The 18,214-nt window shown below is 23.5% G+C and overlaps 1 protein-coding gene across 1 annotated transcript in view; it reads right to left on the bottom strand.

Annotated features, from left to right (window-relative positions):
- The window catches only part of LOC112603605 (hemicentin-2-like), a 289,646-nt gene that overhangs the window by 234,543 nt on the left and 36,889 nt on the right, over positions 1–18,214 (bottom strand). The window lies entirely within an intron of this gene.

Here is an 18,214-nt window from a genome sequence, read left to right as displayed (position 1 = left end):
ATTATAATTATAATGTCATGATTATTAATTAAATAATTTTTTGAATATTATTTATAAATCTTGGTTCACTTTACTGAGTTGTGAATAATATATATTATGTATTATAACTTACTCTATATAATACAAATTAATTATAATATTTTTTTTTTTTTGGGGGGGGAGGTGACCCAGAATATATTTTTGTTTGCAATGATTTATCATTAAATTTAAAATTAACATATTATCCAAAATAAAACTATTTGATATTTCATGATGAAATTCACTTAAAACCTCATATACTGCAAAGCGATTTGTCCGTTTGTTTTTTTAGAAGTATATGTTAATCTTCAAATTTCTCATCTTTTATATTTATACTTAGTATTAAAACCTTCATTATACATAATAAATATTTAGATTTGTATGATTGTGATTAATACAACACCGTTGTATTGAAAATATAAGGTATGTTCTTGGTATAACTTAAGGTATACGCATTTAGGAATCGAGATAAAATAGTTTTATAATAACCGTGCTGGCCTTTTATTTGTTATAATATTTTCGTTATCTTTTATTCATTGTTACTAGGCTATCGGATCATGGTATTTGTTAGTTTTATTTTTTTTTTCAATGTTTTAATAAGTTATGTTTGTGGTTGTTTTATAACAATTCTTTGTGATGACCCATTGAACTGACGGTCACGATACCTGTCATTCCACCAACGGTTCAACAATTAACGTCTTACAAAAGCGTTTCATGGCACAACACATCTGTACTTAACTATAAAGTGGTCGGAGTTTCTATATCATTTAAAATGTAGTGTGAAAATTCATTAAAAACGAACTGTTAATTTTATCCGAATCGTATAGACGATTAGACCCGTCGGCAGATCTTTTCATAACGAATAAAGTGACGGATCGGGTACACAGGCGTTATTGCTGTGGCACCGACAGTTTTAATACCAATTAAGGTGTCCTAGCAAAATGCAATTTTAATTTGTATTCCATCCCCAGTTTAATATAATACTACAATAGTGTATTCGATTTAACAATATCAACATTTTCCGTTCCGTGAGCCCTTTGGACGGCAATATTAAACGCAATAATTCTATTTAAAAAAGGAATAAAAAAAAAGAAGAATTAATCAATTTACAAAACAGTTAATTAAAAAATATAAAGATTAAGTATTAATCTTATTTAGTTACCATAAATCAAAATTTGGATACTTGTAGACTAATGCTATCGTACAAATTATTTCATATACTCATTGTAGTCATTATAAATTAATAGAACAATATTATTTTAAATATTTTTGGTTTCGTTAGTTTCTACATTTGCAATATTGGTTTATAATCGCCATAATAAATTTTAATAATATCATTACTATGTTTATAGCAAATCCGTATTTGCATATTAATAAAAGTATAACGTATTATATATTAACACCTAGTGGGCATTCAATCTCTTATTATATTTTAATATAATTTATGAATTAATTAGCATACTGATATAATATTATTACTTTTTAATCGATATAAATAATAAATTATTATCATATACATCATGTGTGTACCATAAAATATCCTATGTATCATATTATTATAGGCTTTAGAGCTTATATTAGAATTATTATTTTTTGAAGATTAATTTGATAAATTATCAAAAATTCAATTATTTAGAGTAAAATATATTGTGATTATACTTAAAATATTTTTCTCGAATATTAAAAAAAAACACTTAATGAGTAAAACTATATATAATTTATACCATAATATTATTTCATGATTAAAATTAGGCGTAGTACAATACCTATTTCATATTGAAGAAAATGTTAATTTTTAGTACCTACCCAATTTACCTACCAAAAATTATGATTTTCTTAGAACAACGATTAAATATAAATATATCATTTTCATTGTAATTATTTATTTTTACTCTTTGATATTAACGAGTACATACCTAGTTAAAAGTATACAATGAACTATCTGATTCATATTTAAATTAATATTGATTAAGACATTAATGATAATACACAAATCTAATGTACATTATGAGGTAACTATAAATTTCAATAATCTTCATAAAAGCTGTCAGTTTAAAATTGTTGTACGTTGAATTCCAATGCATAAGTTTATGGTATCACATTATAATATTATTTACTAATGTCGCTGTATGACATAATAACATAATAATAACAACAATATATACTCTGTGTATGTTCACATTATGGTATTACCATAACGGTTTGCATATATTAATTTTACATTTAGAACGATCAACCAAATATACGAAATCATTTCCCGCGACAATATCATAAAACACAGTTCAAATCTTATGAGCAAACATTTTTATTTTTATACATTATTTTAATCGTATTTCCTGAAGTATTTCGATTGACGATGAAAATATACGATATTTTACCTGACGATTTATTTTATTTTTATTGTTATGGACTGGCCAATACATAAGACCACGTGGATATCTTTTATTATTACATATTATTTAAACAAAATAATAATCTTAGTCATAATAAAAAAAAATAGTATTTTTTTTTATTTTAAGGTGGATTGATCATAAAGGCATTATATTTCATTTAATATACCCGAAGTTTAAGAGTTTTTCGGTAATGGCAGTGGCAAATCTAAAGAACTCAGGCGATTGTATATTATTTATACCTTGAACTGAATAACGTGTGCCTTATAAGTAATGTATATACCGTATTTTAAACGACAAGCATGAGTGGCATCGTCGTTTATTCGTGATGACCTCGGCCGTTCGGAAAAACACCTGAGACTGGGATTTCCGCGATTACAGACGTTCCTTTTTACCACCCTCCAGTCGGTTATGGCCGTCCATACTGCTTGTACGACACCGAATAATAGTGGGCTAGGAGCAAGGGATAGCCATACACAAAAGTAATCGCTTGGACGAATCCTTTTAGAGGACGTACAGAGGTACTTATCCAATAAAACGCGTGACAAAAAACTGGACGCAATATATCATTTCTTCGGGAATCGAGTATAGTTATATGTATACAGGCATGTATTAGATCAGGTCGTCGTAATTTATAAAATACCGATTCAAATAAAAAACACTACTCGGATTCTAATTTGCAATCCCGGACAACCACTCATAAAATATCTGGCTGGTAGGTATAGCAGCTAATATACGCATTGCGCGTAACTGTATTATACGACATTTTCTAAAATTTCACGATGGACTTGTCCAAGACCCCGCGATCCTCCGAGTTTGGTGCTTATGTTTGTCCATCTATTGGCTCTGATAGCTGTACAGAACTGCTGCTACTCCGCCAGAATTGTATTTATCGCCTAAACAGTTATTTTTTTCCAGCCAAAAATGCAATCAACAAACCCATTTTAAAAAACCGTACACGTCATATAGCCATACGCCTATACATCGTATCTTTGTTTGAGTGTGTGTACTTAGAACATGTGATGAGAGTGCAAGTAATATAAATGTTTATACTTTCCTAGCGAGATGATAAAAAAAACCACAGACAATGCTAAACTCAGTTTCACTAGACCATTATATAGATACACAATATAACCTATTAGCTATCGAATTGTGTAAGGTGATGCCTACTTGTGTGTTTGTGTATGTGTCTATGTGTATGCATAATATACGTGATGTTGTCATAAGATATATTGATAATATGTTTCGTGCCGAAAACTGGAGAAATAATAAACTGGTAGATACTAAAGAATGCTTGTTATTGTTTATTTATATGATAAACATTCGTAGTATTTAGTTTTAGTACAATTGCGATACACCAGGTGTAAAATATGCACCCATCTCATCGTATTAAAATTGTTTAATCGTTCGCATCCCAGATTTTTGATAAGTTTTGTTTGTTTTTCTCACTCTGAGTGAAAATAAAATCAATATATTCTGAATTGTTTAACAAAATATTGTAGTAAAACAACTATACGATATAATAATACGTTTTATTTATTACTGTTTATAACTAAAATATAACAGAAAGTACTAAACTAACAAATAATAAACTTTCATTATGTACATAAATTATGTTATATTATCTTAAATCCATTTTTTAGTAACATAATTTATCGAGTTTATGTAATGGTTGTGAAAATCTACACATTTAACTAATTAATAACTATAGTTATTTTATTTTTTATTAAAGAATAATCTAAGTAAGATTCTGTAAACATTATTAATATTGTTCAAAATGATAATTTTATAATTTTTGAGTTAGATCAAACTTGTTGTGATAAAGATAATTATTATTAGCTAGGTAGGTATTTATTGTGGTAAAAAAACAACCCGTTGGGTAAAAATGTAGAATATGATTTAACTTGTTCATACTCAAGTTAATCTTATTTAATTTTATAAAACTAAATATTATGAATATATGTTACTCGTATATGTATATATATATATATAAACGAGTATATAAGCAAACTTAAGCGTTTCCTATTTTTTAACACAATATCCTTAATTTTTACAATGCAATGTTTTTTTTTTTTTGTTTCATCAAATAAAACCTGGATATTGATGAAAAATAATTAAATTATTAACATGTTTTATATTTTTTTTTAAACGAAAATCCGATCTTTTGAATGTATTAAATTTATTTTTAAAGGTATCAATCTGTGGTTAGTGATTTATCAGTTGTTTGTAATTGGAAAACTAATAATTTAAATGGAAAGTAATCGCTGTTCCTCCAATCAATTATACTGGTAAATTTTCATTCTAATTATTATTTAATTACAAAGATTATTGGCTGTATGTGATTTATTGAGACGATATTTTATTCTCATTGGCCATACTACTTTGTATAATTCATTGTCTAAAAAATATACGTAATCATTTTGACAGTAAATTTTAAAATATTCAAAATATTTAAAATACATTGTTTCACAATGATTTAAACTGTTTTCTTCATATTATTATTATCACAAGTTCAGATCTACATGATATAATTGTAATTTTCTATAGTTAATAAATATAAATTTACATTATAATAATACTATAATAGATTTTCCTATATTTAAAAACTATATTTTTTCAAAACTATTTACTAAAATAAATATTAAACATAATCAATTTAATTTTGATGAATTTATTTTACAGATCTATAAATTTTTAACAAAATAAATAAAATTTAGTCATCTAGTTTTCATATTAATATATTTATTATCTTCTTGAAATGATAAATACTGAATATTATAAAAAATTATAAAAAAGAAGTTCGTTTTGAATCTCAAAATGTGATTGGATTTTGCATTATACTTAATAATAAATTGATGAGTAATATGTAAGTAAACAAATTAATACAATTCTATAATGTAACTTGTTCAATAATAAAAATATCTTATCAACGATGAACATTTAAAGGATTAAATTTAGTGTAAGAATGAATGTTAGGAAGTTAGAGAAGGAAAGAATTCAGAATAAAGTATTATAGATTTTTAATTAAAGTAATCTTTTGTCTTTGATAAAAAGTAAACATTTCAAAAGTTGATTTCGCTACAACAAAAAAAAAATAAAAAAAAGGAAAAAAAATACCTAATAATAAAGAATAAAAAAAAAAAAAAAATAATAATTTTATTTAATTATATTAAAGATAAATATAGTTACCTACTTAAATATTATTAAATTATAAATTAAGTTTGAAATATATCTAAATTGCCTATTATACTATAACTTATTATAGTTCCGTAAATAATATTAATTTTTAATATTAACCAAAGTCTACAAAAAAAAAAAAAAAAAAACAGAAAAATATAATAATCTGTTTAAAAAATTAAGAAAATATACGTATTTACTAATATTTAAACATAATCCTTATTTTTAATTTTCTATAAGCAACTTATCAGTAAATGCATTTTAATTTATTCCCAATTTTATTAATAAAAAAAAAAAAAAAAAACAATGATAATATTATAATTATGGCAAAACTATTACATCATCAAAGAATAAAATTATGTTATTGTAATCGTAAAGTATAAAAATAACCGTATTTTTCACGTACCCTAAAAAGGCGTAAAATCGTTTTGTTAATTATATTTCCAGGGTGAAAAAAAAACTGACGCTTGCAAATTTAAAACATAGATTATAATAATAAAGAACGCACTTAGCGTTTACACTGTGTCGCATTAAATGGAGATTATAACAAATGAATATTTTTGCAAAGAACGTGGATCCTAAACGAGCACTGCGTTGGTGTACATTTTGGGCGAATTCCTAATGCAACGACGTTTTTCCGTTTTTTGTTTTTTTTGTAAAAAGCCTTTATCGAGATTCCATTGTCTTTGGTATGTAGGAATGTACTATATTAATATGTGAAATATTAGGTGAATCGTGATTTCAAAACGCTGGTTCGTTGGATGACAGGTCGATAACGGTACGGAAATCTACCATTCTAAGGACTTTCAACTACCACGTATATTCCCCAAAAACAGATGAGCTTCATCAAATCAGATAAGATACTTAATAAATATGACGATATTTTATACTTTGACATGGTGGTTCATGAAGGTTACAAATTTAATTTCGAACATGTGATTAAATCGAAAATCAAGCGTCATCGGATTACGTTTTATCTATATAGAGTTTTCCACATTGGAAGAGAGGTGAACAATACTAATTTAATATAAATACTTTTTCTAATAATGAAAGAAAAGAGTTTGAAATTTTCTTATAATAAAATTGTATTAGCCTGCTAAAAACATTGGAAATCTAGTTTACACGGGACTCAAAATTTGTGTCGTTTTCATCAATAGTTTTTTTTATTTCTTTAGATAAGTGTTTACGCACGAAAAAACACCGACACTGAAGAAAGTAGTAAAACATCGAGTTTATATCAGAAAGTGCATTTTTACTAATAGTTTTGGAGATTCATTGATCGTTTAGATTGGGTTGAGTACAACAAACATTAAATAAAGTAAACAAACTGTCATATCTGTCAACACAATTACGAACCTAGTGACCATTAATGTCTTATATTTTGTCTCGTTATTACTTAGAATCAATGAATGGTAATATTATTACTGTCAATCGAATTAAGGATCTTGACTTTTAACAATTGTTTTTTTCAACGCGAGTAGTGCATGTAATGTATGATATTTGAATAACATTGTATATTATACATTTATATTAAATATAGCAAGATAAGTGATATGCACAGACGATAATTTGTGTAAAAGGTGGTAAGTTCCGCAAGTTTAACATTGTTGATCACGTCTTTATCAAATACGAAACAGAAGCCCACATGTTAACTTCAAATTTGCTTGCATGGCAAATATAAAATAACGAGACAAATAAATTGCATGTTCACCGCCACTCCCATAATATATGATTCCGGGATATTTTAACTCGTGAACTTAATCTACTATAGCTATTATGACCTATTGATACAATACAAAAAAAATATATATATATATATATATTTTAACTTGATTGACGAACCTATTGATGTGAATTGAATTTTGGTGGACTCGGAAATCGCTAACACTCAAAACGCCCTTCCGGATCGTACAGTAAACGATTTATAGATGTTTATAATAACAGTAACTGTATAGTATTATGGGCGGGTCGATATTAATTTTTTTCTATATCCGACTAATATCCGATAAACTGTAGTAATTCCAGCTACTGGAATATTTAACGACCATAATCCTTAACGATAACAATATTAAATTATGTTCATACAATTTTTAACAGTTAAACAGATATTTAGTTTTTTTGTAACAGCAAATTTACATAAATTTTTTAGGCTTATTAAATACATACATAGAAACTTAGAAACTTATTTGCTTTTATTCATTAATTATATAATTTTTTAGATGGAACATGAATAGTTCTTCCAAAAAGTTTCTAAACATTTATAACCGTTTTAAAAGTTGTAAGAATTGTCCATTGAAACTGTCCATGAATTTAATAATTGAGATATTTTTATTTAATTTCTATTTTATTAATCAAAACTAAATTTTTTCTTATACAAAATAAATAAGAATGAATCTTGCATACCTGACTATAAAATTATCATGTTAATTACAGTAATAAACCTTTTTCTTTTAGTTTTTTTATTATAGTTAGACAAATATATTTTACGAATTATATAATTATTGGAAATTTTTTTTAAAATATAAAATACATTTTTATAACTTATCATATTAAAATATATAACGTATTATATGATTAAATAAGTTAAAATATTGAAAAAAATGTCATGAAATTACAGTTCTAAAATAATAAGTTTAGCGAAATATCTAAGTACAAACAATTTACAATATAGTTCGTGGGCTATGGTCATAATAATATCCATGACCCATTTAACGACAATATAATTTAAGTATATGCTAATACTATATATTTCTTTATTTAATGTTTAAAATAATTTTTCCCTTGAGTAAAAGAAATTCTAACGATATATTTAATATTTTTATCATCATGTTTGATCTTAATGTAACATAATTCAGTATTTATTTTTTTTACATTTTTAAAACTGTATTTATTGGACATAAAATAGTTAATATTATAAAAAAAAAAAGTATTGTATGACAGTACTTAGATCATTATTATGTAGTTATAATGTATTTCGACTTATCTTGAAAAAAAATTATATTTGAAAAATTATCATTTTTGAAATATTTAACGTGTCATAAAAGTATACTTTTAGCTCACAAATTCTATAATCCATTATAATATTTTTAAATCAGTGAATGTGTTTTAAAATGTTTCACAACTTTTTCATTGAACCATATTATATTATGCATCATGTATCATGAAGTTATATAAATAATTAAATATATTTTTATATATTATATATAAATATGTAAATATATTAAATAAAGTCATACAAGATTCAAATTAATTCATAAACATTCAAGTTAATATTTTTATCCTTACAATAGAAAAAAAAAATATTCAATAAAATAACACAATGAATCAAGTATTAATTTCAACACAAAAAAAAATTAATTTAATCGCCTAATTCTATCTATTTTATCTTTAATTGTAAAGTTGTAATGTAAACTAAAGATTTTCGACATTTTTATTATCAATAATTTTACGGGTGGTTTTACCCACCATCGGAGTATAAAGCTTCCATATGCATAATGACATAAAAACAAATAAATAATAAGATTTACTTGTCTCTAAATAAATATTAAGCTTCAAAAAGTGAGTCTAAAGACATATTTTATTTATTATACAGTATACCATTAATAATATATTCACTATGTATCCAGTATATAAATGAACAAGTATATAATTTCATTTAAAAAAAAAACTTGTTTAAGTCCTGAGACATTGATATTATTAATTATTATTGGTTTTCATGGATTTATGTGTCAAGCCTGTATAATATCATTATTCATAAAATAAGAGTTTTTTACCACTATTATAATCGTATATACACAGACCTTCTATAATGTGATTTCGACTTCATTCATATTTTTATCTATACTGTATCCTTTAAGCTTCCTATAAGTTTATACCGTCGACTATTTAATATACTAAAATATATTTTTATTTTAGAATTATCGTATTTACATCTAATATAGTCCTATACTCCTATACCTTACACTTGATTCTATTTATTACTTGTTTACATAATATGCAGTATTGAATAGTTATAAAATTAAATCAGATATACATTTCCACTTTTTATTTTTTTCATTAATGAAAGAAATATTCAGTCTATAATATACATACACAATTGCTTTATGTAAAATTAATTTTAAAGTATGATATTATAGAGTATATACTTGATTTTGATAAAAAAAAGTGTCAATGATACCATTTGAAATATCAAAAATTAACAAATTTTGAGTAATTTATACTCAAACATAATAATGATAATACTATAACAGAAATTAAAACTATATTCAAATATGTATTGGAAATAGTGAAAAAGAATGAACCAAATTGTCTAATAACATCCAATAGCTGAAAAGTGATCTTTCTTATTAACTATTTAAATATAGTAGGAACGGATCGAATAGTTTAAGATAGTAGAATGAAATGAAACTATTTATATATTAGCATGTTATACGTACTTGTATAAAGTAAAACTATCAATTTTTATACCTTACAATAAATTTTAATTTCCAATAATCCTATGATTAGTTAAAAATTACATATTTATACACTGAGGTGTGTAATTCAAACAAATTAAATTTAAATATTTTTATTAGAATTTTTTTTTAAATACAGACAATTGAAACATAAATTTAATTTTAAACTATCATAATTTAATTAATTTATACTATTTAGCAGTTGGAAGTATATAAATAATGTAACAATATGCTAAATTTATAAGTTAAATAGCAAGAATAATTATTTACCACTTTACTAGTTATCAATGTATAAGACGTACAGTTTTTAAATAATAAAATCATTTGTAATTTAAATAAAAGGTAATATAAAAATCAAATGAAGTCCTAAATGTAAAGTTATAATGATTTTTTAGTAGAAGATTATGGAAATGGTGACTATAGATTTATTTGTTAGCATGAAAATGATTTTTTAAATTAAGTTATAGTGTAAATAGAATAGGTTATTTAATATAATATTTTTAAATTTAAACGTTTGTTTTACCTATTATTCTGAAAAAAAAATATCTCAAGATTGGTAATATTCTATAATATTATTTGGATTAAATAATAGTATGTACAATTTACTATACTTAATTATAATTCAATATTATAGTATGATATAAAGTACAATGAATTGATTTATAGAGCTCTTTGTACGTATATCATTTTATTTAAATAGAGATTTGAACAATGAATTTAGATTTAGAGATAATGAATGAATTTTAACAGATAAACGATAATAATAGTTTCTATTTTTTTAATATAAAAAGTATTTTTAAGGCAGTAAAAGTTTTCAAAAACTTTTATAAAGCATATGCATCAGATTGGGAATTGATTTATATTTGATTGCATTAAGATTATGGTATATTCCCAAAAAATATCATTAGTTTATGAAGAATCAAAAGGAAGTTAAATGTGTTATTTAAAACGACGATAAATACTTTTATAACTTAAAGTTGAGTTAATGTAGGTTAGTGAATGAATAAATATTATATCAATCATTTAATATTATTTCGAGAGATCTTTTAATCTATACAAGCAATTGTAATTAAAAACCAGAGTTAAAAGCAATCTTATTTGAATGAAAAATAACTCGCAATAGTTATTATAATGATTTTTAATTATAAGGTTACTTACTCGCCAAAATTTTTTTTTTTTTAAATTTTTTTAATTTATGTACTATTTTTTAAATACTGGTCAAAAATGTGAATATCATACAATTAACAGAGAAGTGGTTAACAAATCGCTACCTATTGTAAAATTGAATCATTTGAATAACGTTTGGAAGGTTGTGTTTGGTAAATAACATGATTAAGTCGTTACTAAATTTGTGGTTAATAGCTGTTTAGGCTATAGCATTAGACGCTAAACCTTTTTACGGGGAATATCTATAGCTTGTATTATTTTATACGCGTATCTAAGCATGTGTACTTACTAAGTGAACACTTGAAAGGATTTCACACGATAACAATTATTATATTTGGAGAACTCAGTCGTAGGTGTCGTAAATGTTTTAGAAAGGACATGTAAAATTGTTAGAGCTTTGTTTTAGCCTTCTGGAAACATTATACTGCATCTACCTCGTCTTTTATCTTTTTTTATAATGTATTTATTTTTTCCGTAAAAATCTATGTATTTCATGGAATAATAATCATAAAAAAAAAAAAACGTTACCATGTGTAACGAATTTAGTGGCTTTTGCTATCCAAAATTAGAGAAAACAGGGTACTGGCCAATTCTTTTAATTGTTATGGACTAAAAACTAAAAAGATTTTCTTACCATTTTTAGAATTCGAAAATTACATTCACGCAAAGAAACACAAAAACATTGTAATCAGTTTTAACCATTAGGTTTTTTTAAGTTTTGAATTAACGGTTATTGTCACTATGCTTCTATCTAACTTGAATTTAACAAGGACTTTTTAAAACAATATACGTGATACATGTTGTACCTACATAATATGATTATGATTTGTACTAATCGTTTCATCGATGTAAGAAAATAAAATACGATTGAATTTATTCTGAAGTAAGACCAATGTATTTGTGCATTGGAATCTATAAGAAAAAATGTTTGTACTGTAATACACTTAGACTCTGGACAGTTCAATAGTTTGAGTTAACTCGATTAAATTAATTCAATAATAAGTAAAATAAGTTTTAAACTTAAAATTAACTTAACATGAACTTTTTAAACCATAAATGCCAATACTTGACAATTAAACGTATTTCAAAAACAAGTTTAAACAAGTCATCATTTCAAAATCATTACTAAACTTTGAAGTATCTCGTTGAGTAAAAACTCAATCAATGTCTAAGATAGTAAATACATTTTATAATATACTTAATTTATATAATTAATTGAAAATGGTTTTTACATACTAGACATATATAATAAAAGTCATTGTTATTTACATTTTAATTGGTAAGAATTACACTAGTAAACAGTATAGTTTGTATAATAATAAATACATATATTTTAGTTCAATAAAAGTTATTTCAGAATTCAACGCATTTATCAAAATTAATTTTTTATATGCATATGAAATACTTACCTAGTGATTAAACTTTGTAAAATATAATGTTGAAACAATTAAATTTTCATTCTAAATAAAAATTAAAATTTGAATTAGTAATTTAGGTTGTAAAATTTTTTTAATTAAATGTTAACATGCATATTAAAATAGACTAATTTTTAAAATTATAATCTAAGATATTTTATATTATAAGAACATTGAGCCATGACGATTTTATTGTCTATGGTATATTTTTTAAACTTAAATAATGCAAATTATATTTAAAAAAAAAAAACCAACACATCACTGCAACACAGGAAATACATTATCTGACAATAATTTGAGGTAAATGTGTGATTCTAATTTACGATGCTAAAAAAGTGTTTTAATCATAAAAAATAATCAATTTTGTATAGAAAATATAATTATTTAATATTTGTTTATGATAACAGTTTTAAACAGCTGGATTTATAAGCTCAAATACTCGTATTTTATTTTTTTGTTTTTTTAATGGGATTATTAAAAGCAATTAATAAATTATCATTATACATTAATTTACTAGGTATGAATAATTGTTTTTTATTAAAATATATATGCAATTTAACTTTCAAACAAATAATCATTAATTGCATAGACACATAGTTAGGTTATAATTTTACTGAATCATTTTTCTTTCTTATATTTTATAAAAACATTCATTAGAATTAATAATAATATTAAATATTTATAACATAATTTATTGTTATTATAATTATTAGTTATAATAAATAAATATTTAATTTTTAATTTCGAGTGAGGTTTTTGATAGACAACTTTAATTTTTTCATTACGCTGGTTAGGTCCAAAGTATCAGATAATATATTACGATGAAACACTAATTCAATTCTAATAAATAATATATTTTATTTTATGCTAAGAATTAATTGTTCAGAACTACCATTACTGGACAACTTTCCAACCCATTCTTATTCTATAAAGACTGAGAAGAATTTCTAATTTTAAATTAAAAAATATAAACAATTACAAAATAGACTTGTTTATTTGTTTTTGTACATGTTTAAAATATGTCATAAAATCATTTATTACGTAAAATACAAATTTAAATTTTTACATTAAATACATAAGATAATTACATACTTTCGTGATTATTTAAAATACGATAAATTATACACAAACATAATATCATAAATACATAATAAGATGATGTAATATAATACCATAATAATAATAAGAAAAATTAAAAACTAAAGTTATTGAATAAACATAGAGAAGTCTTCTTTTCATTTATACAATTTCCAAAAAAACATCAATATCTTAAATGGAAAAATAACATATACATATTTGGTCGATATAGTCGGTATATAAAAAATAAGTTTAGATGTATTATTATGAAAGTTAATTTTGAATCTTAATTGTTCGAGTAATTTTAGATTATCTATAACTGTATTTAATATTTAATACAATTATTTTAAATGTATTAGCTTAAATAGTTTTTCTAAGAAATCAAATAATAAAGTATTTGAAAAATTAACAAATGTCTAATAATATAAACACTTAATTACTTATTGTACGATATATTCAAATTTGAAAGTTGAAATACTCAGTAGGGTTTATTTATATTTAAGGCATTTTAATAAAAATATATTTTTAACGTGACATTTATTTTTTTATTTTAAATTCTTTAAAAATATGTACTTTTGTATAATATAGCTTTTAGTTAGTAATTATAACATAAATGTACAATACGATGGAAAAATATTTATTTCGCAAATATTTAATAATACTATTATATAATGACTATAATTTGCACATACTATAATCTCCTACAAAATATATATGTCATTATTATCGTTTCTTGTTTACATACGATGAGCTTATATACTATACAGGTATTTTTAGGATTAGAAAGTTTACTTAAATATTAATATTCTGAGAAAAGCAAAGTATTAAAAGTGGTACTAAGTGATTGTATTTTTGCTTTGTTTGAAAATAAGTTTAGCATTTTTAATTAGGTATAAACTGTAACATTTTTCGGGAATAATTAAATTATTCATGCTTAAAACATTTATAATAATATTTATATATTCTATTCTAATTTAGTTCACTGATAAATCTTTGAATTAATTGTTACATTTACTTTTACTTATTTTTCAGAAAATGATGTCCTTAGTTTTAAAGTGTGATTATGGAAAATTTAGTTAGAGTTTCATTCGTTGATTATGACATTAATTAAACTCACATTTATGTCAATACATTGTAAAATAGAGTAAAATTAAATAACTACCAAAAAATAATTATAGTATGGATATTGGATATTTTTATTAAATATACGAATGTTGATTACATAATTATTAAAATTATTCCTACCTATTACAGTAACTAGTTAAATTTTCTGTAGTATTTAATTATTAAAATTAACACACATGATCTCCTATTCGGTAGTCGGGAGTTATAAATATTTTAAATAGTCTTTTTATATTATTTATTTTTGATAGGTAATTTATATATTTTGATAAAATACAACATTTTTGGACAAACTCGCACATAAATCTACCAACATCATACACATGTTATTGTATTATTGTTATTTTTTCTTTTGAGTAAAATGTACATAAATATATAAAATATTATTTTCATATACAGTAGTTATGAGGCTGTGTAACGACGATATTTCCGTAACTGAAAAGAGATCTCTTGGGCTTTTGTAACTGGCAACAATAACCTACAATAATTCAGAAATTCTTTCATTTTTTTTCTTTTATAATATAATAAAATATATAAACAAAATGGATTTCAAACAGGCCCATGTGAGACACTCAAAAAGTATTTTATTTCTAGGGTATATTACACTGTTTACTACTTATTCCTATGAGCCAAAGAATTTTAAATTATAGGCTACATTAGTATTTTCGTATGTTTATTTTTTTTTTTAAACATTTCAAGCCTTGAGCATAATATAATATACTTGTTAGTTAATTGAACAAAAACATGTCTTCTAAGTTAAATTAAAATATCATAGTGTTCTAATAAAAATAACATATTATCATAATATAATACTATGTTGATTTTAGTAGAATATTTATAATTTATGGTAGATACATACTATCTATGTGAAGAGTGTCTATAAATTAAATGGTTCTTTTATTTTACATATCGTTTTAGTTATCTAATATGTATTTTAGATGAAAAAAGTCTAATTTAGATAAATTTGAAACTAAGTTAAAATAATTAAGCATCAGTAATAAACTATGAACAATTTTCAACTATAATAAAATATTAAATATGGGTATGGAAGGGTGTAATTATACGGGACTTAAAAAACTTGGGCTCTAAATGGATTTGACCTCTATAAGGTAAATTTATTCAACTATCGATCACAAATTAATTTAGACAAAAACAACAAATAAGCTTGACTCTATCATTTTATTGACTTGTGTCGACGATACGTTTCAAGTAACAACGTTTTAAATTGTAATCATGTGAGAAAATATTAATTGATTTGCTAAATAATATACAACTCAGATATTATAGTATATATTTTATTATACTAAAATCGTTTTAAATTTTTTTTTTTTTTCATACAAAACATAAATTTATCTATTTTATTGTGTAGATAATAATCTTATTATATTCATTTTTATCCAAATAAAAATTACTTCTTTTACTTGTCTCTTGTATATTTCACATTCTTGTTATTTATAACATTATAATAAATATTATATTATATAGTTGGTGGTAATTTATAATATTTATCATTGAACTGAATTGTACAATTTATATTGAAAAAACTAAATTTACTAATGCAAAACTATAAAATAACGATAAGTGAAGGTGGTCGACAGTGTAGTCTAATGTCACCAAATTCAACGAGTACAAAACAAAAAAAAGAAATAATTATAATATGTATTTATATTAATATAATATTTTATAATAATTTAAATTTGAACTAAAACAATTGGTCAGTGTAATATACATCAAAAAATTGTAAATCGTTAAGTAATATTTAAATAGTATATAATTGTTTATGTTAATTTATATGATGGCCAAAATGTTTGGGTTTTGTACAAATAAAAATGTAATGTTGTCAAAAAAATCTTAATATCAATAATTTTAATTTAATTAATTAATTAATTTTTATTTTAATATTAACTAAACGTGCTATTTTGTTAAAAAAATATTTTTTATATAAGTTTATGGTTAAATTTATACAATATAAACCAAAAGCTAATCTTTGATAAACAATTGTATGTCAAATTAACTGTGTCAACTATTACTAATTTACATTGTATTATTTCAATCTTATTTTTGTGTGGAATTTTGAATTTAATAAATTATAGTAGTATGATATGTATAAGCAAAAAAAACATAATATATTGGAAAAGACACATGTTGTCGCTGGTTTTTAATGGACTGTATAATTTTTAATATATAATTTTCATTAATATAGAAATGTATAATTTATTTTAAAAATACTGAGACAGACACGGTGGCGCGCATATGCACATGGATACACGGTTAAACACACACTAAAAATAGGTAACATTCGTACATGGATCGGATCGACATTGGCGATCATAAGATAACATAACAATAGATAATAATAATAATAGTGACATTTCTGAAGTATAATATACGCGTCGACAACACAGTTATACTCTAGAAAATAATATGCCAGAGTCTAGAATAAATAATTTAATATAATATTATTATTCAAGAAATCAATAAAGCATGTCTAAATTATTATTCAAATAAATTAATTTTTTTTTCGTTATGTTGAAAAAATATAATCAGAGATATGACCTAGTTGTATTAGCTTATAAAAATAAATTAAATTTTAGTAAGTTAAAAATGTAAAGAAATAAATGTGTTTATTTACCATGGATTTAATGAAAATATCTAATTTATCTGTATTTTAAAAATACATTTGTATTTTAGTCATGTATAGTATTTTATTTTAAATTAATGTCCACATAATATAATTCAATAAGTGCCTAATATTAAAAAAATTAAAATAAGTTTTATGAATTATCTCCGAAAGACTGTATTTTTTTCAAATTAATTTTCCATATATTTGTCTTATACTTATACATCTTTATTCATTATATTTGAATTTTTTAAACCTCATTTTGACGTTATAATAACTGCTGCATAACCATTAACATCGATTACACTGTAAACTCAAGCAATAACAGATGCGCATCAAATATAAATACCCAAATTAAATACCTGAATCATTTTTCGTATTTGAATATTGCTGGAGTACTGCAATCATTAGAGTCGTATTATACACGCCATACGAGTACGTATTATATCACATAATAAATTCGATAGAAGTTAGATGCGTTTGTAAACCAGAAAAAAACACGAGTCTTGATGTATGTATACGAAAATCGTTCTGCCATTCCCTCCACACTACTCACACATATAAACACACATGCATACTCCAAGTTGATAAAGGGGTGGCGATGTATATTCGTTTTCCGCCAGCGGAAAAGTCCTTTGCATTTTGGTGGCGATACACTATACGTTCGTTTTCGAACAGAAAATGATTTATGACGTTAGCGTGTCGTCGCTTAACATGATGTAGCCTAGTGTGTGTGTGTGTGTGTGTGTGTGTGTGTGTGTGTGTGTGTGTGTG

Source organism: Melanaphis sacchari, unplaced genomic scaffold (genome assembly GCF_002803265.2).
Source record: "Melanaphis sacchari strain LSU unplaced genomic scaffold, SCAv2.0 Contig10_pilon_pilon, whole genome shotgun sequence".
In the NCBI taxonomy this organism is placed as follows: Eukaryota; Metazoa; Arthropoda; class Insecta; order Hemiptera; family Aphididae; genus Melanaphis; species Melanaphis sacchari.
The sequence above is the reverse complement of the archived record's forward strand: the minus strand, read 5'-3'. Positions and strand labels throughout refer to the sequence as shown.